Genomic DNA, 20,871 nt, shown 5'->3' with positions numbered 1-20,871 from the left:
CCACCATGACGGTAATGTGAGAGCAAGTTGTTCGCTATTAGAAGTTAGAAATTTTACAATAGTTGACTGATTACAAGCGGTGTGAAGTCCGTGCTTCACGAGTCGCTCGTTGTGATTGTGTTGTGATTACACTTGATTCGTATTGTTCGGGGACTAGCGCGAACGCAGGTCCCCACTACCAGAAATTATACGCTCGAGTTACCCACATTTGGGGTAATCGCAGGGGTCAACCCAATCGAAGTGCAATGAGAGGGCCTCACCCTGAGAGGACCGCCTTGGTGATCACGGTAAACCTCCCGCGTCAGGTAAGTATGAGTTTATTTGGCGTCCCTGTACACCGACTGTCCCCGGCTGATTTCATCCTCCATGTGGGAACGGTGCATCGCGGTGATTATGACCCGTCGTCTTAATGACGATCCTGTCTCTTATTGATCTCTCCCGCTATAGCTCGCATGAACAGCACGTAAATGATGCTCGAGGTGTTGCTTGAATGTGTCTTCCCGAAAGGGAAGGGGGCCGTACTCGGAGGTAGTGCAATACCGAGACAACCCGTGGCTGGGACGCAGCAAGCCGCTTATTCCACAGCCAGTTTCCAAAAATCAGTTTAATATATGAGCTACTCAATGAGCAGCGTATCAGATATTAAGCTGATAAGAACAGATACTACACTTGATCTTAGCCAAAAGGCCGAGAAGCGATGCAGAATCTGGCTCGGACTACAGGGAGCGTTTATCATTCTAGGCCTCCGCCATGTGGGTGACGGACTCGGTTTTAGGCCCTTCTGCCTCCTAAGATCACATGTGATGATCAGTCATGAACGTAGTGCTATCACGTACGAGCAGTATTCGCTTGATACAGCGTCTTTGCGAGTGCAATGAGACATTTTTACCGCGCTAGTGCGTGCGTACGTTCTCACCGCACCGCTATAAAAGTCTAAAATATCACCGAGATCTTTCGTCTACGGCCATACCATCGAGAAAACACCGGTTCTCGTCCGATCACCGAAGTTAAGCTCGATTGGGCGCGGTTAGTACTTGGATGGGTGACCGCCTGGGAATACCGCGTGCTGTAGGCATTTCTTTTTCATTTTTTTTCTAAACTATAAAGAAAAAGTTAGTGCAGGTTGGTCATTGTCTAAGCTAAAGAAATCCCTCAGTTGTATGCGTTCTCAACTCGATCTATAGACAATTCAGGCATACTCAGCGACCGTATTGTAATCAAAATCGCGGTCGTAAACGTTCGCAAACGTTCAGCAGATTCAAGTAGAGTCATAATATTACAAGCGATCAGATCAGTGGATTGTGAAAGCCTGTAAGAGCGTTAGTACTCGCATAGGAAATGTCTCTCAATGCAGTAAAATACTATGAGAGAAAGTGCGCAGTATTATCGCATTGGTCGCGCGTTTACACCGCGAGTGAACACGAACATTACTCAGCTAGCATCTCATACAAGCTGAGATGCCATTCATAGCGTAAACCTTGTCCAAATAAATGCTTTTCGAGATCATGTTTTCACTCACTATAATAAAGCGCGAAGGTTGCAAAGCAGCGCGCGTATTCCACTGTTCTATTTTAGTGACGAAACAGTCGCACTGAACTTTCATCGCCGGTTAGCAACAACTGATCAAAACACAGCTCACCTTCGCTCGTTTCATCGCAAAAACACCGCTAGAATGCAGACCAAACACGACTAAAGCCTCTGCCCACCATGACGGTAATGTGAGAGCAAGTTGTTCGCTATTAGAAGTTAGAAATTTTACAATAGTTGACTGATTACAAGCGGTGTGAAGTCCGTGCTTCACGAGTCGCTCGTTGTGATTGTGTTGTGATTACACTTGATTCGTATTGTTCGGGGACTAGCGCGAACGCAGGTCCCCACTACCAGAAATTATACGCTCGAGTTACCCACATTTGGGGTAATCGCAGGGGTCAACCCAATCGAAGTGCAATGAGAGGGCCTCACCCTGAGAGGACCGCCTTGGTGATCACGGTAAACCTCCCGCGTCAGGTAAGTATGAGTTTATTTGGCGTCCCTGTACACCGACTGTCCCCGGCTGATTTCATCCTCCATGTGGGAACGGTGCATCGCGGTGATTATGACCCGTCGTCTTAATGACGATCCTGTCTCTTATTGATCTCTCCCGCTATAGCTCGCATGAACAGCACGTAAATGATGCTCGAGGTGTTGCTTGAATGTGTCTTCCCGAAAGGGAAGGGGGCCGTACTCGGAGGTAGTGCAATACCGAGACAACCCGTGGCTGGGACGCAGCAAGCCGCTTATTCCACAGCCAGTTTCCAAAAATCAGTTTAATATATGAGCTACTCAATGAGCAGCGTATCAGATATTAAGCTGATAAGAACAGATACTACACTTGATCTTAGCCAAAAGGCCGAGAAGCGATGCAGAATCTGGCTCGGACTACAGGGAGCGTTTATCATTCTAGGCCTCCGCCATGTGGGTGACGGACTCGGTTTTAGGCCCTTCTGCCTCCTAAGATCACATGTGATGATCAGTCATGAACGTAGTGCTATCACGTACGAGCAGTATTCGCTTGATACAGCGTCTTTGCGAGTGCAATGAGACATTTTTACCGCGCTAGTGCGTGCGTACGTTCTCACCGCACCGCTATAAAAGTCTAAAATATCACCGAGATCTTTCGTCTACGGCCATACCATCGAGAAAACACCGGTTCTCGTCCGATCACCGAAGTTAAGCTCGATTGGGCGCGGTTAGTACTTGGATGGGTGACCGCCTGGGAATACCGCGTGCTGTAGGCATTTCTTTTTCATTTTTTTTCTAAACTATAAAGAAAAAGTTAGTGCAGGTTGGTCATTGTCTAAGCTAAAGAAATCCCTCAGTTGTATGCGTTCTCAACTCGATCTATAGACAATTCAGGCATACTCAGCGACCGTATTGTAATCAAAATCGCGGTCGTAAACGTTCGCAAACGTTCAGCAGATTCAAGTAGAGTCATAATATTACAAGCGATCAGATCAGTGGATTGTGAAAGCCTGTAAGAGCGTTAGTACTCGCATAGGAAATGTCTCTCAATGCAGTAAAATACTATGAGAGAAAGTGCGCAGTATTATCGCATTGGTCGCGCGTTTACACCGCGAGTGAACACGAACATTACTCAGCTAGCATCTCATACAAGCTGAGATGCCATTCATAGCGTAAACCTTGTCCAAATAAATGCTTTTCGAGATCATGTTTTCACTCACTATAATAAAGCGCGAAGGTTGCAAAGCAGCGCGCGTATTCCACTGTTCTATTTTAGTGACGAAACAGTCGCACTGAACTTTCATCGCCGGTTAGCAACAACTGATCAAAACACAGCTCACCTTCGCTCGTTTCATCGCAAAAACACCGCTAGAATGCAGACCAAACACGACTAAAGCCTCTGCCCACCATGACGGTAATGTGAGAGCAAGTTGTTCGCTATTAGAAGTTAGAAATTTTACAATAGTTGACTGATTACAAGCGGTGTGAAGTCCGTGCTTCACGAGTCGCTCGTTGTGATTGTGTTGTGATTACACTTGATTCGTATTGTTCGGGGACTAGCGCGAACGCAGGTCCCCACTACCAGAAATTATACGCTCGAGTTACCCACATTTGGGGTAATCGCAGGGGTCAACCCAATCGAAGTGCAATGAGAGGGCCTCACCCTGAGAGGACCGCCTTGGTGATCACGGTAAACCTCCCGCGTCAGGTAAGTATGAGTTTATTTGGCGTCCCTGTACACCGACTGTCCCCGGCTGATTTCATCCTCCATGTGGGAACGGTGCATCGCGGTGATTATGACCCGTCGTCTTAATGACGATCCTGTCTCTTATTGATCTCTCCCGCTATAGCTCGCATGAACAGCACGTAAATGATGCTCGAGGTGTTGCTTGAATGTGTCTTCCCGAAAGGGAAGGGGGCCGTACTCGGAGGTAGTGCAATACCGAGACAACCCGTGGCTGGGACGCAGCAAGCCGCTTATTCCACAGCCAGTTTCCAAAAATCAGTTTAATATATGAGCTACTCAATGAGCAGCGTATCAGATATTAAGCTGATAAGAACAGATACTACACTTGATCTTAGCCAAAAGGCCGAGAAGCGATGCAGAATCTGGCTCGGACTACAGGGAGCGTTTATCATTCTAGGCCTCCGCCATGTGGGTGACGGACTCGGTTTTAGGCCCTTCTGCCTCCTAAGATCACATGTGATGATCAGTCATGAACGTAGTGCTATCACGTACGAGCAGTATTCGCTTGATACAGCGTCTTTGCGAGTGCAATGAGACATTTTTACCGCGCTAGTGCGTGCGTACGTTCTCACCGCACCGCTATAAAAGTCTAAAATATCACCGAGATCTTTCGTCTACGGCCATACCATCGAGAAAACACCGGTTCTCGTCCGATCACCGAAGTTAAGCTCGATTGGGCGCGGTTAGTACTTGGATGGGTGACCGCCTGGGAATACCGCGTGCTGTAGGCATTTCTTTTTCATTTTTTTTCTAAACTATAAAGAAAAAGTTAGTGCAGGTTGGTCATTGTCTAAGCTAAAGAAATCCCTCAGTTGTATGCGTTCTCAACTCGATCTATAGACAATTCAGGCATACTCAGCGACCGTATTGTAATCAAAATCGCGGTCGTAAACGTTCGCAAACGTTCAGCAGATTCAAGTAGAGTCATAATATTACAAGCGATCAGATCAGTGGATTGTGAAAGCCTGTAAGAGCGTTAGTACTCGCATAGGAAATGTCTCTCAATGCAGTAAAATACTATGAGAGAAAGTGCGCAGTATTATCGCATTGGTCGCGCGTTTACACCGCGAGTGAACACGAACATTACTCAGCTAGCATCTCATACAAGCTGAGATGCCATTCATAGCGTAAACCTTGTCCAAATAAATGCTTTTCGAGATCATGTTTTCACTCACTATAATAAAGCGCGAAGGTTGCAAAGCAGCGCGCGTATTCCACTGTTCTATTTTAGTGACGAAACAGTCGCACTGAACTTTCATCGCCGGTTAGCAACAACTGATCAAAACACAGCTCACCTTCGCTCGTTTCATCGCAAAAACACCGCTAGAATGCAGACCAAACACGACTAAAGCCTCTGCCCACCATGACGGTAATGTGAGAGCAAGTTGTTCGCTATTAGAAGTTAGAAATTTTACAATAGTTGACTGATTACAAGCGGTGTGAAGTCCGTGCTTCACGAGTCGCTCGTTGTGATTGTGTTGTGATTACACTTGATTCGTATTGTTCGGGGACTAGCGCGAACGCAGGTCCCCACTACCAGAAATTATACGCTCGAGTTACCCACATTTGGGGTAATCGCAGGGGTCAACCCAATCGAAGTGCAATGAGAGGGCCTCACCCTGAGAGGACCGCCTTGGTGATCACGGTAAACCTCCCGCGTCAGGTAAGTATGAGTTTATTTGGCGTCCCTGTACACCGACTGTCCCCGGCTGATTTCATCCTCCATGTGGGAACGGTGCATCGCGGTGATTATGACCCGTCGTCTTAATGACGATCCTGTCTCTTATTGATCTCTCCCGCTATAGCTCGCATGAACAGCACGTAAATGATGCTCGAGGTGTTGCTTGAATGTGTCTTCCCGAAAGGGAAGGGGGCCGTACTCGGAGGTAGTGCAATACCGAGACAACCCGTGGCTGGGACGCAGCAAGCCGCTTATTCCACAGCCAGTTTCCAAAAATCAGTTTAATATGAGCTACTCAATGAGCAGCGTATCAGATATTAAGCTGATAAGAACAGATACTACACTTGATCTTAGCCAAAAGGCCGAGAAGCGATGCAGAATCTGGCTCGGACTACAGGGAGCGTTTATCATTCTAGGCCTCCGCCATGTGGGTGACGGACTCGGTTTTAGGCCCTTCTGCCTCCTAAGATCACATGTGATGATCAGTCATGAACGTAGTGCTATCACGTACGAGCAGTATTCGCTTGATACAGCGTCTTTGCGAGTGCAATGAGACATTTTTACCGCGCTAGTGCGTGCGTACGTTCTCACCGCACCGCTATAAAAGTCTAAAATATCACCGAGATCTTTCGTCTACGGCCATACCATCGAGAAAACACCGGTTCTCGTCCGATCACCGAAGTTAAGCTCGATTGGGCGCGGTTAGTACTTGGATGGGTGACCGCCTGGGAATACCGCGTGCTGTAGGCATTTCTTTTTCATTTTTTTTCTAAACTATAAAGAAAAAGTTAGTGCAGGTTGGTCATTGTCTAAGCTAAAGAAATCCCTCAGTTGTATGCGTTCTCAACTCGATCTATAGACAATTCAGGCATACTCAGCGACCGTATTGTAATCAAAATCGCGGTCGTAAACGTTCGCAAACGTTCAGCAGATTCAAGTAGAGTCATAATATTACAAGCGATCAGATCAGTGGATTGTGAAAGCCTGTAAGAGCGTTAGTACTCGCATAGGAAATGTCTCTCAATGCAGTAAAATACTATGAGAGAAAGTGCGCAGTATTATCGCATTGGTCGCGCGTTTACACCGCGAGTGAACACGAACATTACTCAGCTAGCATCTCATACAAGCTGAGATGCCATTCATAGCGTAAACCTTGTCCAAATAAATGCTTTTCGAGATCATGTTTTCACTCACTATAATAAAGCGCGAAGGTTGCAAAGCAGCGCGCGTATTCCACTGTTCTATTTTAGTGACGAAACAGTCGCACTGAACTTTCATCGCCGGTTAGCAACAACTGATCAAAACACAGCTCACCTTCGCTCGTTTCATCGCAAAAACACCGCTAGAATGCAGACCAAACACGACTAAAGCCTCTGCCCACCATGACGGTAATGTGAGAGCAAGTTGTTCGCTATTAGAAGTTAGAAATTTTACAATAGTTGACTGATTACAAGCGGTGTGAAGTCCGTGCTTCACGAGTCGCTCGTTGTGATTGTGTTGTGATTACACTTGATTCGTATTGTTCGGGGACTAGCGCGAACGCAGGTCCCCACTACCAGAAATTATACGCTCGAGTTACCCACATTTGGGGTAATCGCAGGGGTCAACCCAATCGAAGTGCAATGAGAGGGCCTCACCCTGAGAGGACCGCCTTGGTGATCACGGTAAACCTCCCGCGTCAGGTAAGTATGAGTTTATTTGGCGTCCCTGTACACCGACTGTCCCCGGCTGATTTCATCCTCCATGTGGGAACGGTGCATCGCGGTGATTATGACCCGTCGTCTTAATGACGATCCTGTCTCTTATTGATCTCTCCCGCTATAGCTCGCATGAACAGCACGTAAATGATGCTCGAGGTGTTGCTTGAATGTGTCTTCCCGAAAGGGAAGGGGGCCGTACTCGGAGGTAGTGCAATACCGAGACAACCCGTGGCTGGGACGCAGCAAGCCGCTTATTCCACAGCCAGTTTCCAAAAATCAGTTTAATATATGAGCTACTCAATGAGCAGCGTATCAGATATTAAGCTGATAAGAACAGATACTACACTTGATCTTAGCCAAAAGGCCGAGAAGCGATGCAGAATCTGGCTCGGACTACAGGGAGCGTTTATCATTCTAGGCCTCCGCCATGTGGGTGACGGACTCGGTTTTAGGCCCTTCTGCCTCCTAAGATCACATGTGATGATCAGTCATGAACGTAGTGCTATCACGTACGAGCAGTATTCGCTTGATACAGCGTCTTTGCGAGTGCAATGAGACATTTTTACCGCGCTAGTGCGTGCGTACGTTCTCACCGCACCGCTATAAAAGTCTAAAATATCACCGAGATCTTTCGTCTACGGCCATACCATCGAGAAAACACCGGTTCTCGTCCGATCACCGAAGTTAAGCTCGATTGGGCGCGGTTAGTACTTGGATGGGTGACCGCCTGGGAATACCGCGTGCTGTAGGCATTTCTTTTTCATTTTTTTTCTAAACTATAAAGAAAAAGTTAGTGCAGGTTGGTCATTGTCTAAGCTAAAGAAATCCCTCAGTTGTATGCGTTCTCAACTCGATCTATAGACAATTCAGGCATACTCAGCGACCGTATTGTAATCAAAATCGCGGTCGTAAACGTTCGCAAACGTTCAGCAGATTCAAGTAGAGTCATAATATTACAAGCGATCAGATCAGTGGATTGTGAAAGCCTGTAAGAGCGTTAGTACTCGCATAGGAAATGTCTCTCAATGCAGTAAAATACTATGAGAGAAAGTGCGCAGTATTATCGCATTGGTCGCGCGTTTACACCGCGAGTGAACACGAACATTACTCAGCTAGCATCTCATACAAGCTGAGATGCCATTCATAGCGTAAACCTTGTCCAAATAAATGCTTTTCGAGATCATGTTTTCACTCACTATAATAAAGCGCGAAGGTTGCAAAGCAGCGCGCGTATTCCACTGTTCTATTTTAGTGACGAAACAGTCGCACTGAACTTTCATCGCCGGTTAGCAACAACTGATCAAAACACAGCTCACCTTCGCTCGTTTCATCGCAAAAACACCGCTAGAATGCAGACCAAACACGACTAAAGCCTCTGCCCACCATGACGGTAATGTGAGAGCAAGTTGTTCGCTATTAGAAGTTAGAAATTTTACAATAGTTGACTGATTACAAGCGGTGTGAAGTCCGTGCTTCACGAGTCGCTCGTTGTGATTGTGTTGTGATTACACTTGATTCGTATTGTTCGGGGACTAGCGCGAACGCAGGTCCCCACTACCAGAAATTATACGCTCGAGTTACCCACATTTGGGGTAATCGCAGGGGTCAACCCAATCGAAGTGCAATGAGAGGGCCTCACCCTGAGAGGACCGCCTTGGTGATCACGGTAAACCTCCCGCGTCAGGTAAGTATGAGTTTATTTGGCGTCCCTGTACACCGACTGTCCCCGGCTGATTTCATCCTCCATGTGGGAACGGTGCATCGCGGTGATTATGACCCGTCGTCTTAATGACGATCCTGTCTCTTATTGATCTCTCCCGCTATAGCTCGCATGAACAGCACGTAAATGATGCTCGAGGTGTTGCTTGAATGTGTCTTCCCGAAAGGGAAGGGGGCCGTACTCGGAGGTAGTGCAATACCGAGACAACCCGTGGCTGGGACGCAGCAAGCCGCTTATTCCACAGCCAGTTTCCAAAAATCAGTTTAATATATGAGCTACTCAATGAGCAGCGTATCAGATATTAAGCTGATAAGAACAGATACTACACTTGATCTTAGCCAAAAGGCCGAGAAGCGATGCAGAATCTGGCTCGGACTACAGGGAGCGTTTATCATTCTAGGCCTCCGCCATGTGGGTGACGGACTCGGTTTTAGGCCCTTCTGCCTCCTAAGATCACATGTGATGATCAGTCATGAACGTAGTGCTATCACGTACGAGCAGTATTCGCTTGATACAGCGTCTTTGCGAGTGCAATGAGACATTTTTACCGCGCTAGTGCGTGCGTACGTTCTCACCGCACCGCTATAAAAGTCTAAAATATCACCGAGATCTTTCGTCTACGGCCATACCATCGAGAAAACACCGGTTCTCGTCCGATCACCGAAGTTAAGCTCGATTGGGCGCGGTTAGTACTTGGATGGGTGACCGCCTGGGAATACCGCGTGCTGTAGGCATTTCTTTTTCATTTTTTTTCTAAACTATAAAGAAAAAGTTAGTGCAGGTTGGTCATTGTCTAAGCTAAAGAAATCCCTCAGTTGTATGCGTTCTCAACTCGATCTATAGACAATTCAGGCATACTCAGCGACCGTATTGTAATCAAAATCGCGGTCGTAAACGTTCGCAAACGTTCAGCAGATTCAAGTAGAGTCATAATATTACAAGCGATCAGATCAGTGGATTGTGAAAGCCTGTAAGAGCGTTAGTACTCGCATAGGAAATGTCTCTCAATGCAGTAAAATACTATGAGAGAAAGTGCGCAGTATTATCGCATTGGTCGCGCGTTTACACCGCGAGTGAACACGAACATTACTCAGCTAGCATCTCATACAAGCTGAGATGCCATTCATAGCGTAAACCTTGTCCAAATAAATGCTTTTCGAGATCATGTTTTCACTCACTATAATAAAGCGCGAAGGTTGCAAAGCAGCGCGCGTATTCCACTGTTCTATTTTAGTGACGAAACAGTCGCACTGAACTTTCATCGCCGGTTAGCAACAACTGATCAAAACACAGCTCACCTTCGCTCGTTTCATCGCAAAAACACCGCTAGAATGCAGACCAAACACGACTAAAGCCTCTGCCCACCATGACGGTAATGTGAGAGCAAGTTGTTCGCTATTAGAAGTTAGAAATTTTACAATAGTTGACTGATTACAAGCGGTGTGAAGTCCGTGCTTCACGAGTCGCTCGTTGTGATTGTGTTGTGATTACACTTGATTCGTATTGTTCGGGGACTAGCGCGAACGCAGGTCCCCACTACCAGAAATTATACGCTCGAGTTACCCACATTTGGGGTAATCGCAGGGGTCAACCCAATCGAAGTGCAATGAGAGGGCCTCACCCTGAGAGGACCGCCTTGGTGATCACGGTAAACCTCCCGCGTCAGGTAAGTATGAGTTTATTTGGCGTCCCTGTACACCGACTGTCCCCGGCTGATTTCATCCTCCATGTGGGAACGGTGCATCGCGGTGATTATGACCCGTCGTCTTAATGACGATCCTGTCTCTTATTGATCTCTCCCGCTATAGCTCGCATGAACAGCACGTAAATGATGCTCGAGGTGTTGCTTGAATGTGTCTTCCCGAAAGGGAAGGGGGCCGTACTCGGAGGTAGTGCAATACCGAGACAACCCGTGGCTGGGACGCAGCAAGCCGCTTATTCCACAGCCAGTTTCCAAAAATCAGTTTAATATATGAGCTACTCAATGAGCAGCGTATCAGATATTAAGCTGATAAGAACAGATACTACACTTGATCTTAGCCAAAAGGCCGAGAAGCGATGCAGAATCTGGCTCGGACTACAGGGAGCGTTTATCATTCTAGGCCTCCGCCATGTGGGTGACGGACTCGGTTTTAGGCCCTTCTGCCTCCTAAGATCACATGTGATGATCAGTCATGAACGTAGTGCTATCACGTACGAGCAGTATTCGCTTGATACAGCGTCTTTGCGAGTGCAATGAGACATTTTTACCGCGCTAGTGCGTGCGTACGTTCTCACCGCACCGCTATAAAAGTCTAAAATATCACCGAGATCTTTCGTCTACGGCCATACCATCGAGAAAACACCGGTTCTCGTCCGATCACCGAAGTTAAGCTCGATTGGGCGCGGTTAGTACTTGGATGGGTGACCGCCTGGGAATACCGCGTGCTGTAGGCATTTCTTTTTCATTTTTTTTCTAAACTATAAAGAAAAAGTTAGTGCAGGTTGGTCATTGTCTAAGCTAAAGAAATCCCTCAGTTGTATGCGTTCTCAACTCGATCTATAGACAATTCAGGCATACTCAGCGACCGTATTGTAATCAAAATCGCGGTCGTAAACGTTCGCAAACGTTCAGCAGATTCAAGTAGAGTCATAATATTACAAGCGATCAGATCAGTGGATTGTGAAAGCCTGTAAGAGCGTTAGTACTCGCATAGGAAATGTCTCTCAATGCAGTAAAATACTATGAGAGAAAGTGCGCAGTATTATCGCATTGGTCGCGCGTTTACACCGCGAGTGAACACGAACATTACTCAGCTAGCATCTCATACAAGCTGAGATGCCATTCATAGCGTAAACCTTGTCCAAATAAATGCTTTTCGAGATCATGTTTTCACTCACTATAATAAAGCGCGAAGGTTGCAAAGCAGCGCGCGTATTCCACTGTTCTATTTTAGTGACGAAACAGTCGCACTGAACTTTCATCGCCGGTTAGCAACAACTGATCAAAACACAGCTCACCTTCGCTCGTTTCATCGCAAAAACACCGCTAGAATGCAGACCAAACACGACTAAAGCCTCTGCCCACCATGACGGTAATGTGAGAGCAAGTTGTTCGCTATTAGAAGTTAGAAATTTTACAATAGTTGACTGATTACAAGCGGTGTGAAGTCCGTGCTTCACGAGTCGCTCGTTGTGATTGTGTTGTGATTACACTTGATTCGTATTGTTCGGGGACTAGCGCGAACGCAGGTCCCCACTACCAGAAATTATACGCTCGAGTTACCCACATTTGGGGTAATCGCAGGGGTCAACCCAATCGAAGTGCAATGAGAGGGCCTCACCCTGAGAGGACCGCCTTGGTGATCACGGTAAACCTCCCGCGTCAGGTAAGTATGAGTTTATTTGGCGTCCCTGTACACCGACTGTCCCCGGCTGATTTCATCCTCCATGTGGGAACGGTGCATCGCGGTGATTATGACCCGTCGTCTTAATGACGATCCTGTCTCTTATTGATCTCTCCCGCTATAGCTCGCATGAACAGCACGTAAATGATGCTCGAGGTGTTGCTTGAATGTGTCTTCCCGAAAGGGAAGGGGGCCGTACTCGGAGGTAGTGCAATACCGAGACAACCCGTGGCTGGGACGCAGCAAGCCGCTTATTCCACAGCCAGTTTCCAAAAATCAGTTTAATATATGAGCTACTCAATGAGCAGCGTATCAGATATTAAGCTGATAAGAACAGATACTACACTTGATCTTAGCCAAAAGGCCGAGAAGCGATGCAGAATCTGGCTCGGACTACAGGGAGCGTTTATCATTCTAGGCCTCCGCCATGTGGGTGACGGACTCGGTTTTAGGCCCTTCTGCCTCCTAAGATCACATGTGATGATCAGTCATGAACGTAGTGCTATCACGTACGAGCAGTATTCGCTTGATACAGCGTCTTTGCGAGTGCAATGAGACATTTTTACCGCGCTAGTGCGTGCGTACGTTCTCACCGCACCGCTATAAAAGTCTAAAATATCACCGAGATCTTTCGTCTACGGCCATACCATCGAGAAAACACCGGTTCTCGTCCGATCACCGAAGTTAAGCTCGATTGGGCGCGGTTAGTACTTGGATGGGTGACCGCCTGGGAATACCGCGTGCTGTAGGCATTTCTTTTTCATTTTTTTTCTAAACTATAAAGAAAAAGTTAGTGCAGGTTGGTCATTGTCTAAGCTAAAGAAATCCCTCAGTTGTATGCGTTCTCAACTCGATCTATAGACAATTCAGGCATACTCAGCGACCGTATTGTAATCAAAATCGCGGTCGTAAACGTTCGCAAACGTTCAGCAGATTCAAGTAGAGTCATAATATTACAAGCGATCAGATCAGTGGATTGTGAAAGCCTGTAAGAGCGTTAGTACTCGCATAGGAAATGTCTCTCAATGCAGTAAAATACTATGAGAGAAAGTGCGCAGTATTATCGCATTGGTCGCGCGTTTACACCGCGAGTGAACACGAACATTACTCAGCTAGCATCTCATACAAGCTGAGATGCCATTCATAGCGTAAACCTTGTCCAAATAAATGCTTTTCGAGATCATGTTTTCACTCACTATAATAAAGCGCGAAGGTTGCAAAGCAGCGCGCGTATTCCACTGTTCTATTTTAGTGACGAAACAGTCGCACTGAACTTTCATCGCCGGTTAGCAACAACTGATCAAAACACAGCTCACCTTCGCTCGTTTCATCGCAAAAACACCGCTAGAATGCAGACCAAACACGACTAAAGCCTCTGCCCACCATGACGGTAATGTGAGAGCAAGTTGTTCGCTATTAGAAGTTAGAAATTTTACAATAGTTGACTGATTACAAGCGGTGTGAAGTCCGTGCTTCACGAGTCGCTCGTTGTGATTGTGTTGTGATTACACTTGATTCGTATTGTTCGGGGACTAGCGCGAACGCAGGTCCCCACTACCAGAAATTATACGCTCGAGTTACCCACATTTGGGGTAATCGCAGGGGTCAACCCAATCGAAGTGCAATGAGAGGGCCTCACCCTGAGAGGACCGCCTTGGTGATCACGGTAAACCTCCCGCGTCAGGTAAGTATGAGTTTATTTGGCGTCCCTGTACACCGACTGTCCCCGGCTGATTTCATCCTCCATGTGGGAACGGTGCATCGCGGTGATTATGACCCGTCGTCTTAATGACGATCCTGTCTCTTATTGATCTCTCCCGCTATAGCTCGCATGAACAGCACGTAAATGATGCTCGAGGTGTTGCTTGAATGTGTCTTCCCGAAAGGGAAGGGGGCCGTACTCGGAGGTAGTGCAATACCGAGACAACCCGTGGCTGGGACGCAGCAAGCCGCTTATTCCACAGCCAGTTTCCAAAAATCAGTTTAATATATGAGCTACTCAATGAGCAGCGTATCAGATATTAAGCTGATAAGAACAGATACTACACTTGATCTTAGCCAAAAGGCCGAGAAGCGATGCAGAATCTGGCTCGGACTACAGGGAGCGTTTATCATTCTAGGCCTCCGCCATGTGGGTGACGGACTCGGTTTTAGGCCCTTCTGCCTCCTAAGATCACATGTGATGATCAGTCATGAACGTAGTGCTATCACGTACGAGCAGTATTCGCTTGATACAGCGTCTTTGCGAGTGCAATGAGACATTTTTACCGCGCTAGTGCGTGCGTACGTTCTCACCGCACCGCTATAAAAGTCTAAAATATCACCGAGATCTTTCGTCTACGGCCATACCATCGAGAAAACACCGGTTCTCGTCCGATCACCGAAGTTAAGCTCGATTGGGCGCGGTTAGTACTTGGATGGGTGACCGCCTGGGAATACCGCGTGCTGTAGGCATTTCTTTTTCATTTTTTTTCTAAACTATAAAGAAAAAGTTAGTGCAGGTTGGTCATTGTCTAAGCTAAAGAAATCCCTCAGTTGTATGCGTTCTCAACTCGATCTATAGACAATTCAGGCATACTCAGCGACCGTATTGTAATCAAAATCGCGGTCGTAAACGTTCGCAAACGTTCAGCAGATTCAAGTAGAGTCATAATATTACAAGCGATCAGATCAGTGGATTGTGAAAGCCTGTAAGAGCGTTAGTACTCGCATAGGAAATGTCTCTCAATGCAGTAAAATACTATGAGAGAAAGTGCGCAGTATTATCGCATTGGTCGCGCGTTTACACCGCGAGTGAACACGAACATTACTCAGCTAGCATCTCATACAAGCTGAGATGCCATTCATAGCGTAAACCTTGTCCAAATAAATGCTTTTCGAGATCATGTTTTCACTCACTATAATAAAGCGCGAAGGTTGCAAAGCAGCGCGCGTATTCCACTGTTCTATTTTAGTGACGAAACAGTCGCACTGAACTTTCATCGCCGGTTAGCAACAACTGATCAAAACACAGCTCACCTTCGCTCGTTTCATCGCAAAAACACCGCTAGAATGCAGACCAAACACGACTAAAGCCTCTGCCCACCATGACGGTAATGTGAGAGCAAGTTGTTCGCTATTAGAAGTTAGAAATTTTACAATAGTTGACTGATTACAAGCGGTGTGAAGTCCGTGCTTCACGAGTCGCTCGTTGTGATTGTGTTGTGATTACACTTGATTCGTATTGTTCGGGGACTAGCGCGAACGCAGGTCCCCACTACCAGAAATTATACGCTCGAGTTACCCACATTTGGGGTAATCGCAGGGGTCAACCCAATCGAAGTGCAATGAGAGGGCCTCACCCTGAGAGGACCGCCTTGGTGATCACGGTAAACCTCCCGCGTCAGGTAAGTATGAGTTTATTTGGCGTCCCTGTACACCGACTGTCCCCGGCTGATTTCATCCTCCATGTGGGAACGGTGCATCGCGGTGATTATGACCCGTCGTCTTAATGACGATCCTGTCTCTTATTGATCTCTCCCGCTATAGCTCGCATGAACAGCACGTAAATGATGCTCGAGGTGTTGCTTGAATGTGTCTTCCCGAAAGGGAAGGGGGCCGTACTCGGAGGTAGTGCAATACCGAGACAACCCGTGGCTGGGACGCAGCAAGCCGCTTATTCCACAGCCAGTTTCCAAAAATCAGTTTAATATATGAGCTACTCAATGAGCAGCGTATCAGATATTAAGCTGATAAGAACAGATACTACACTTGATCTTAGCCAAAAGGCCGAGAAGCGATGCAGAATCTGGCTCGGACTACAGGGAGCGTTTATCATTCTAGGCCTCCGCCATGTGGGTGACGGACTCGGTTTTAGGCCCTTCTGCCTCCTAAGATCACATGTGATGATCAGTCATGAACGTAGTGCTATCACGTACGAGCAGTATTCGCTTGATACAGCGTCTTTGCGAGTGCAATGAGACATTTTTACCGCGCTAGTGCGTGCGTACGTTCTCACCGCACCGCTATAAAAGTCTAAAATATCACCGAGATCTTTCGTCTACGGCCATACCATCGAGAAAACACCGGTTCTCGTCCGATCACCGAAGTTAAGCTCGATTGGGCGCGGTTAGTACTTGGATGGGTGACCGCCTGGGAATACCGCGTGCTGTAGGCATTTCTTTTTCATTTTTTTTCTAAACTATAAAGAAAAAGTTAGTGCAGGTTGGTCATTGTCTAAGCTAAAGAAATCCCTCAGTTGTATGCGTTCTCAACTCGATCTATAGACAATTCAGGCATACTCAGCGACCGTATTGTAATCAAAATCGCGGTCGTAAACGTTCGCAAACGTTCAGCAGATTCAAGTAGAGTCATAATATTACAAGCGATCAGATCAGTGGATTGTGAAAGCCTGTAAGAGCGTTAGTACTCGCATAGGAAATGTCTCTCAATGCAGTAAAATACTATGAGAGAAAGTGCGCAGTATTATCGCATTGGTCGCGCGTTTACACCGCGAGTGAACACGAACATTACTCAGCTAGCATCTCATACAAGCTGAGATGCCATTCATAGCGTAAACCTTGTCCAAATAAATGCTTTTCGAGATCATGTTTTCACTCACTATAATAAAGCGCGAAGGTTGCAAAGCAGCGCGCGTATTCCACTGTTCTATTTTAGTGACGAAACAGTCGCACTGAACTTTCATCGCCGGTTAGCAACAACTGATCAAAACACAGCTCACCTTCGCTCGTTTCATCGCAAAAACACCGCTAGAATGCAGACCAAACACGACTAAAGCCTCTGCCCACCATGACGGTAATGTGAGAGCAAGTTGTTCGCTATTAGAAGTTAGAAATTTTACAATAGTTGACTGATTACAAGCGGTGTGAAGTCCGTGCTTCACGAGTCGCTCGTTGTGATTGTGTTGTGATTACACTTGATTCGTATTGTTCGGGGACTAGCGCGAACGCAGGTCCCCACTACCAGAAATTATACGCTCGAGTTACCCACATTTGGGGTAATCGCAGGGGTCAACCCAATCGAAGTGCAATGAGAGGGCCTCACCCTGAGAGGACCGCCTTGGTGATCACGGTAAACCTCCCGCGTCAGGTAAGTATGAGTTTATTTGGCGTCCCTGTACACCGACTGTCCCCGGCTGATTTCATCCTCCATGTGGGAACGGTGCATCGCGGTGATTATGACCCGTCGTCTTAATGACGATCCTGTCTCTTATTGATCTCTCCCGCTATAGCTCGCATGAACAGCACGTAAATGATGCTCGAGGTGTTGCTTGAATGTGTCTTCCCGAAAGGGAAGGGGGCCGTACTCGGAGGTAGTGCAATACCGAGACAACCCGTGGCTGGGACGCAGCAAGCCGCTTATTCCACAGCCAGTTTCCAAAAATCAGTTTAATATATGAGCTACTCAATGAGCAGCGTATCAGATATTAAGCTGATAAGAACAGATACTACACTTGATCTTAGCCAAAAGGCCGAGAAGCGATGCAGAATCTGGCTCGGACTACAGGGAGCGTTTATCATTCTAGGCCTCCGCCATGTGGGTGACGGACTCGGTTTTAGGCCCTTCTGCCTCCTAAGATCACATGTGATGATCAGTCATGAACGTAGTGCTATCACGTACGAGCAGTATTCGCTTGATACAGCGTCTTTGCGAGTGCAATGAGACATTTTTACCGCGCTAGTGCGTGCGTACGTTCTCACCGCACCGCTATAAAAGTCTAAAATATCACCGAGATCTTTCGTCTACGGCCATACCATCGAGAAAACACCGGTTCTCGTCCGATCACCGAAGTTAAGCTCGATTGGGCGCGGTTAGTACTTGGATGGGTGACCGCCTGGGAATACCGCGTGCTGTAGGCATTTCTTTTTCATTTTTTTTCTAAACTATAAAGAAAAAGTTAGTGCAGGTTGGTCATTGTCTAAGCTAAAGAAATCCCTCAGTTGTATGCGTTCTCAACTCGATCTATAGACAATTCAGGCATACTCAGCGACCGTATTGTAATCAAAATCGCGGTCGTAAACGTTCGCAAACGTTCAGCAGATTCAAGTAGAGTCATAATATTACAAGCGATCAGATCAGTGGATTGTGAAAGCCTGTAAGAGCGTTAGTACTCGCATAGGAAATGTCTCTCAATGCAGTAAAATACTATGAGAGAAAGTGCGCAGTATTATCGCATTGGTCGCGCGTTTACACCGCGAGTGAACACGAACATTACTCAGCTAGCATCTCATACAAGCTGAGATGCCATTCATAGCGTAAACCTTGTCCAAATAAATGCTTTTCGAGATCATGTTTTCACTCACTATAATAAAGCGCGAAGGTTGCAAAGCAGCGCGCGTATTCCACTGTTCTATTTTAGTGACGAAACAGTCGCACTGAACTTTCATCGCCGGTTAGCAACAACTGATCAAAACACAGCTCACCTTCGCTCGTTTCATCGCAAAAACACCGCTAGAATGCAGACCAAACACGACTAAAGCCTCTGCCCACCATGACGGTAATGTGAGAGCAAGTTGTTCGCTATTAGAAGTTAGAAATTTTACAATAGTTGACTGATTACAAGCGGTGTGAAGTCCGTGCTTCACGAGTCGCTCGTTGTGATTGTGTTGTGATTACACTTGATTCGTATTGTTCGGGGACTAGCGCGAACGCAGGTCCCCACTACCAGAAATTATACGCTCGAGTTACCCACATTTGGGGTAATCGCAGGGGTCAACCCAATCGAAGTGCAATGAGAGGGCCTCACCCTGAGAGGACCGCCTTGGTGATCACGGTAAACCTCCCGCGTCAGGTAAGTATGAGTTTATTTGGCGTCCCTGTACACCGACTGTCCCCGGCTGATTTCATCCTCCATGTGGGAACGGTGCATCGCGGTGATTATGACCCGTCGTCTTAATGACGATCCTGTCTCTTATTGATCTCTCCCGCTATAGCTCGCATGAACAGCACGTAAATGATGCTCGAGGTGTTGCTTGAATGTGTCTTCCCGAAAGGGAAGGGGGCCGTACTCGGAGGTAGTGCAATACCGAGACAACCCGTGGCTGGGACGCAGCAAGCCGCTTATTCCACAGCCAGTTTCCAAAAATCAGTTTAATATATGAGCTACTCAATGAGCAGCGTATCAGATATTAAGCTGATAAGAACAGATACTACACTTGATCTTAGCCAAAAGGCCGAGAAGCGATGCAGAATCTGGCTCGGACTACAGGGAGCGTTTATCATTCTAGGCCTCCGCCATGTGGGTGACGGACTCGGTTTTAGGCCCTTCTGCCTCCTAAGATCACATGTGATGATCAGTCATGAACGTAGTGCTATCACGTACGAGCAGTATTCGCTTGATACAGCGTCTTTGCGAGTGCAATGAGACATTTTTACCGCGCTAGTGCGTGCGTACGTTCTCACCGCACCGCTATAAAAGTCTAAAATATCACCGAGATCTTTCGTCTACGGCCATACCATCGAGAAAACACCGGTTCTCGTCCGATCACCGAAGTTAAGCTCGATTGGGCGCGGTTAGTACTTGGATGGGTGACCGCCTGGGAATACCGCGTGCTGTAGGCATTTCTTTTTCATTTTTTTTCTAAACTATAAAGAAAAAGTTAGTGCAGGTTGGTCATTGTCTAAGCTAAAGAAATCCCTCAGTTGTATGCGTTCTCAACTCGATCTATAGACAATTCAGGCATACTCAGCGACCGTATTGTAATCAAAATCGCGGTCGTAAACGTTCGCAAACGTTCAGCAGATTCAAGTAGAGTCATAATATTACAAGCGATCAGATCAGTGGATTGTGAAAGCCTGTAAGAGCGTTAGTACTCGCATAGGAAATGTCTCTCAATGCAGTAAAATACTATGAGAGAAAGTGCGCAGTATTATCGCATTGGTCGCGCGTTTACACCGCGAGTGAACACGAACATTACTCAGCTAGCATCTCATACAAGCTGAGATGCCATTCATAGCGTAAACCTTGTCCAAATAAATGCTTTTCGAGATCATGTTTTCACTCACTATAATAAAGCGCGAAGGTTGCAAAGCAGCGCGCGTATTCCACTGTTCTATTTTAGTGACGAAACAGTCGCACTGAACTTTCATCGCCGGTTAGCAACAACTGATCAAAACACAGCTCACCTTCGCTCGTTTCATCGCAAAAACACCGCTAGAATGCAGACCAAACACGACTAAAGCCTCTGCCCACCATGACGGTAATGTGAGAGCAAGTTGTTCGCTATTAGAAGTTAGAAATTTTACAATAGTTGACTGATTACAAGCGGTGTGAAGTCCGTGCTTCACGAGTCGCTCGTTGTGATTGTGTTGTGATTACACTTGATTCGTATTGTTCGGGGACTAGCGCGAACGCAGGTCCCCACTACCAGAAATTATACGCTCGAGTTACCCACATTTGGGGTAATCGCAGGGGTCAACCCAATCGAAGTGCAATGAGAGGGCCTCACCCTGAGAGGACCGCCTTGGTGATCACGGTAAACCTCCCGCGTCAGGTAAGTATGAGTTTATTTGGCGTCCCTGTACACCGACTGTCCCCGGCTGATTTCATCCTCCATGTGGGAACGGTGCATCGCGGTGATTATGACCCGTCGTCTTAATGACGATCCTGTCTCTTATTGATCTCTCCCGCTATAGCT

At 46.9% G+C, this 20,871-nt stretch overlaps 37 non-coding genes across 37 annotated transcripts; 12 read left to right on the top strand and 25 right to left on the bottom strand.

Moving 5' to 3' along the window:
* Positions 1-147: 147 nt before the first annotated feature.
* LOC125571150 lies at positions 148-313 on the bottom strand. Its single transcript, XR_007313462.1, has one exon. It is a non-coding gene; the product is annotated as a U1 spliceosomal RNA (small nuclear RNA).
* Positions 314-506: 193 nt separating this feature from the next.
* Positions 507-699, bottom strand: LOC125570556. Its single transcript, XR_007312882.1, has one exon. It is a non-coding gene; the product is annotated as a U2 spliceosomal RNA (small nuclear RNA).
* Positions 700-956: 257 nt separating this feature from the next.
* Positions 957-1,075, top strand: LOC125570595. Its single transcript, XR_007312921.1, has one exon. It is a non-coding gene; the product is annotated as a 5S ribosomal RNA (ribosomal RNA).
* Positions 1,076-1,849: 774 nt separating this feature from the next.
* LOC125571149 lies at positions 1,850-2,015 on the bottom strand. The gene has a single exon (XR_007313461.1). It is a non-coding gene; the product is annotated as a U1 spliceosomal RNA (small nuclear RNA).
* A 193-nt stretch (positions 2,016-2,208) lies between these two features.
* Positions 2,209-2,401, bottom strand: LOC125570555. Its single transcript, XR_007312881.1, has one exon. It is a non-coding gene; the product is annotated as a U2 spliceosomal RNA (small nuclear RNA).
* A 257-nt stretch (positions 2,402-2,658) lies between these two features.
* On the top strand, positions 2,659-2,777 carry LOC125570584. Its single transcript, XR_007312910.1, has one exon. It is a non-coding gene; the product is annotated as a 5S ribosomal RNA (ribosomal RNA).
* Positions 2,778-3,551: 774 nt separating this feature from the next.
* On the bottom strand, positions 3,552-3,717 carry LOC125571148. Its single transcript, XR_007313460.1, has one exon. It is a non-coding gene; the product is annotated as a U1 spliceosomal RNA (small nuclear RNA).
* A 193-nt stretch (positions 3,718-3,910) lies between these two features.
* On the bottom strand, positions 3,911-4,103 carry LOC125570554. Its single transcript, XR_007312880.1, has one exon. It is a non-coding gene; the product is annotated as a U2 spliceosomal RNA (small nuclear RNA).
* Positions 4,104-4,360: 257 nt separating this feature from the next.
* On the top strand, positions 4,361-4,479 carry LOC125570573. Its single transcript, XR_007312899.1, has one exon. It is a non-coding gene; the product is annotated as a 5S ribosomal RNA (ribosomal RNA).
* Positions 4,480-5,253: 774 nt separating this feature from the next.
* Positions 5,254-5,419, bottom strand: LOC125571147. Its single transcript, XR_007313459.1, has one exon. It is a non-coding gene; the product is annotated as a U1 spliceosomal RNA (small nuclear RNA).
* Positions 5,420-5,612: 193 nt separating this feature from the next.
* LOC125570783 lies at positions 5,613-5,803 on the bottom strand. Its single transcript, XR_007313108.1, has one exon. It is a non-coding gene; the product is annotated as a U2 spliceosomal RNA (small nuclear RNA).
* Positions 5,804-6,060: 257 nt separating this feature from the next.
* Positions 6,061-6,179, top strand: LOC125570563. The gene has a single exon (XR_007312889.1). It is a non-coding gene; the product is annotated as a 5S ribosomal RNA (ribosomal RNA).
* Positions 6,180-6,953: 774 nt separating this feature from the next.
* LOC125571146 lies at positions 6,954-7,119 on the bottom strand. Its single transcript, XR_007313458.1, has one exon. It is a non-coding gene; the product is annotated as a U1 spliceosomal RNA (small nuclear RNA).
* Positions 7,120-7,312: 193 nt separating this feature from the next.
* Positions 7,313-7,505, bottom strand: LOC125570553. Its single transcript, XR_007312879.1, has one exon. It is a non-coding gene; the product is annotated as a U2 spliceosomal RNA (small nuclear RNA).
* Positions 7,506-7,762: 257 nt separating this feature from the next.
* On the top strand, positions 7,763-7,881 carry LOC125570552. Its single transcript, XR_007312878.1, has one exon. It is a non-coding gene; the product is annotated as a 5S ribosomal RNA (ribosomal RNA).
* A 774-nt stretch (positions 7,882-8,655) lies between these two features.
* LOC125571145 lies at positions 8,656-8,821 on the bottom strand. The gene has a single exon (XR_007313457.1). It is a non-coding gene; the product is annotated as a U1 spliceosomal RNA (small nuclear RNA).
* Positions 8,822-9,014: 193 nt separating this feature from the next.
* LOC125570551 lies at positions 9,015-9,207 on the bottom strand. The gene has a single exon (XR_007312877.1). It is a non-coding gene; the product is annotated as a U2 spliceosomal RNA (small nuclear RNA).
* Positions 9,208-9,464: 257 nt separating this feature from the next.
* Positions 9,465-9,583, top strand: LOC125570542. The gene has a single exon (XR_007312867.1). It is a non-coding gene; the product is annotated as a 5S ribosomal RNA (ribosomal RNA).
* Positions 9,584-10,357: 774 nt separating this feature from the next.
* Positions 10,358-10,523, bottom strand: LOC125571144. The gene has a single exon (XR_007313456.1). It is a non-coding gene; the product is annotated as a U1 spliceosomal RNA (small nuclear RNA).
* Positions 10,524-10,716: 193 nt separating this feature from the next.
* Positions 10,717-10,909, bottom strand: LOC125570550. Its single transcript, XR_007312876.1, has one exon. It is a non-coding gene; the product is annotated as a U2 spliceosomal RNA (small nuclear RNA).
* Positions 10,910-11,166: 257 nt separating this feature from the next.
* On the top strand, positions 11,167-11,285 carry LOC125570531. Its single transcript, XR_007312856.1, has one exon. It is a non-coding gene; the product is annotated as a 5S ribosomal RNA (ribosomal RNA).
* A 774-nt stretch (positions 11,286-12,059) lies between these two features.
* On the bottom strand, positions 12,060-12,225 carry LOC125571142. Its single transcript, XR_007313454.1, has one exon. It is a non-coding gene; the product is annotated as a U1 spliceosomal RNA (small nuclear RNA).
* A 193-nt stretch (positions 12,226-12,418) lies between these two features.
* On the bottom strand, positions 12,419-12,611 carry LOC125570549. The gene has a single exon (XR_007312875.1). It is a non-coding gene; the product is annotated as a U2 spliceosomal RNA (small nuclear RNA).
* Positions 12,612-12,868: 257 nt separating this feature from the next.
* Positions 12,869-12,987, top strand: LOC125570520. Its single transcript, XR_007312845.1, has one exon. It is a non-coding gene; the product is annotated as a 5S ribosomal RNA (ribosomal RNA).
* Positions 12,988-13,761: 774 nt separating this feature from the next.
* LOC125571141 lies at positions 13,762-13,927 on the bottom strand. The gene has a single exon (XR_007313453.1). It is a non-coding gene; the product is annotated as a U1 spliceosomal RNA (small nuclear RNA).
* A 193-nt stretch (positions 13,928-14,120) lies between these two features.
* LOC125570548 lies at positions 14,121-14,313 on the bottom strand. The gene has a single exon (XR_007312874.1). It is a non-coding gene; the product is annotated as a U2 spliceosomal RNA (small nuclear RNA).
* A 257-nt stretch (positions 14,314-14,570) lies between these two features.
* On the top strand, positions 14,571-14,689 carry LOC125570509. The gene has a single exon (XR_007312834.1). It is a non-coding gene; the product is annotated as a 5S ribosomal RNA (ribosomal RNA).
* Positions 14,690-15,463: 774 nt separating this feature from the next.
* On the bottom strand, positions 15,464-15,629 carry LOC125571140. Its single transcript, XR_007313452.1, has one exon. It is a non-coding gene; the product is annotated as a U1 spliceosomal RNA (small nuclear RNA).
* Positions 15,630-15,822: 193 nt separating this feature from the next.
* LOC125570547 lies at positions 15,823-16,015 on the bottom strand. The gene has a single exon (XR_007312873.1). It is a non-coding gene; the product is annotated as a U2 spliceosomal RNA (small nuclear RNA).
* Positions 16,016-16,272: 257 nt separating this feature from the next.
* Positions 16,273-16,391, top strand: LOC125570498. Its single transcript, XR_007312823.1, has one exon. It is a non-coding gene; the product is annotated as a 5S ribosomal RNA (ribosomal RNA).
* Positions 16,392-17,165: 774 nt separating this feature from the next.
* Positions 17,166-17,331, bottom strand: LOC125571139. The gene has a single exon (XR_007313451.1). It is a non-coding gene; the product is annotated as a U1 spliceosomal RNA (small nuclear RNA).
* Positions 17,332-17,524: 193 nt separating this feature from the next.
* Positions 17,525-17,717, bottom strand: LOC125570546. The gene has a single exon (XR_007312872.1). It is a non-coding gene; the product is annotated as a U2 spliceosomal RNA (small nuclear RNA).
* A 257-nt stretch (positions 17,718-17,974) lies between these two features.
* LOC125570486 lies at positions 17,975-18,093 on the top strand. Its single transcript, XR_007312811.1, has one exon. It is a non-coding gene; the product is annotated as a 5S ribosomal RNA (ribosomal RNA).
* A 774-nt stretch (positions 18,094-18,867) lies between these two features.
* On the bottom strand, positions 18,868-19,033 carry LOC125571138. The gene has a single exon (XR_007313450.1). It is a non-coding gene; the product is annotated as a U1 spliceosomal RNA (small nuclear RNA).
* A 193-nt stretch (positions 19,034-19,226) lies between these two features.
* On the bottom strand, positions 19,227-19,419 carry LOC125570545. The gene has a single exon (XR_007312871.1). It is a non-coding gene; the product is annotated as a U2 spliceosomal RNA (small nuclear RNA).
* A 257-nt stretch (positions 19,420-19,676) lies between these two features.
* On the top strand, positions 19,677-19,795 carry LOC125570478. The gene has a single exon (XR_007312803.1). It is a non-coding gene; the product is annotated as a 5S ribosomal RNA (ribosomal RNA).
* Positions 19,796-20,569: 774 nt separating this feature from the next.
* On the bottom strand, positions 20,570-20,735 carry LOC125571137. Its single transcript, XR_007313449.1, has one exon. It is a non-coding gene; the product is annotated as a U1 spliceosomal RNA (small nuclear RNA).
* Between the last annotated feature and the right edge of the window lie 136 nt (positions 20,736-20,871).

Source organism: Nematostella vectensis, chromosome 8 (genome assembly GCF_932526225.1).
Source record: "Nematostella vectensis chromosome 8, jaNemVect1.1, whole genome shotgun sequence".
Classification (NCBI taxonomy): Eukaryota; Metazoa; Cnidaria; class Anthozoa; order Actiniaria; family Edwardsiidae; genus Nematostella; species Nematostella vectensis.
This window is presented reverse-complemented; position numbering and strand designations above follow the sequence as displayed.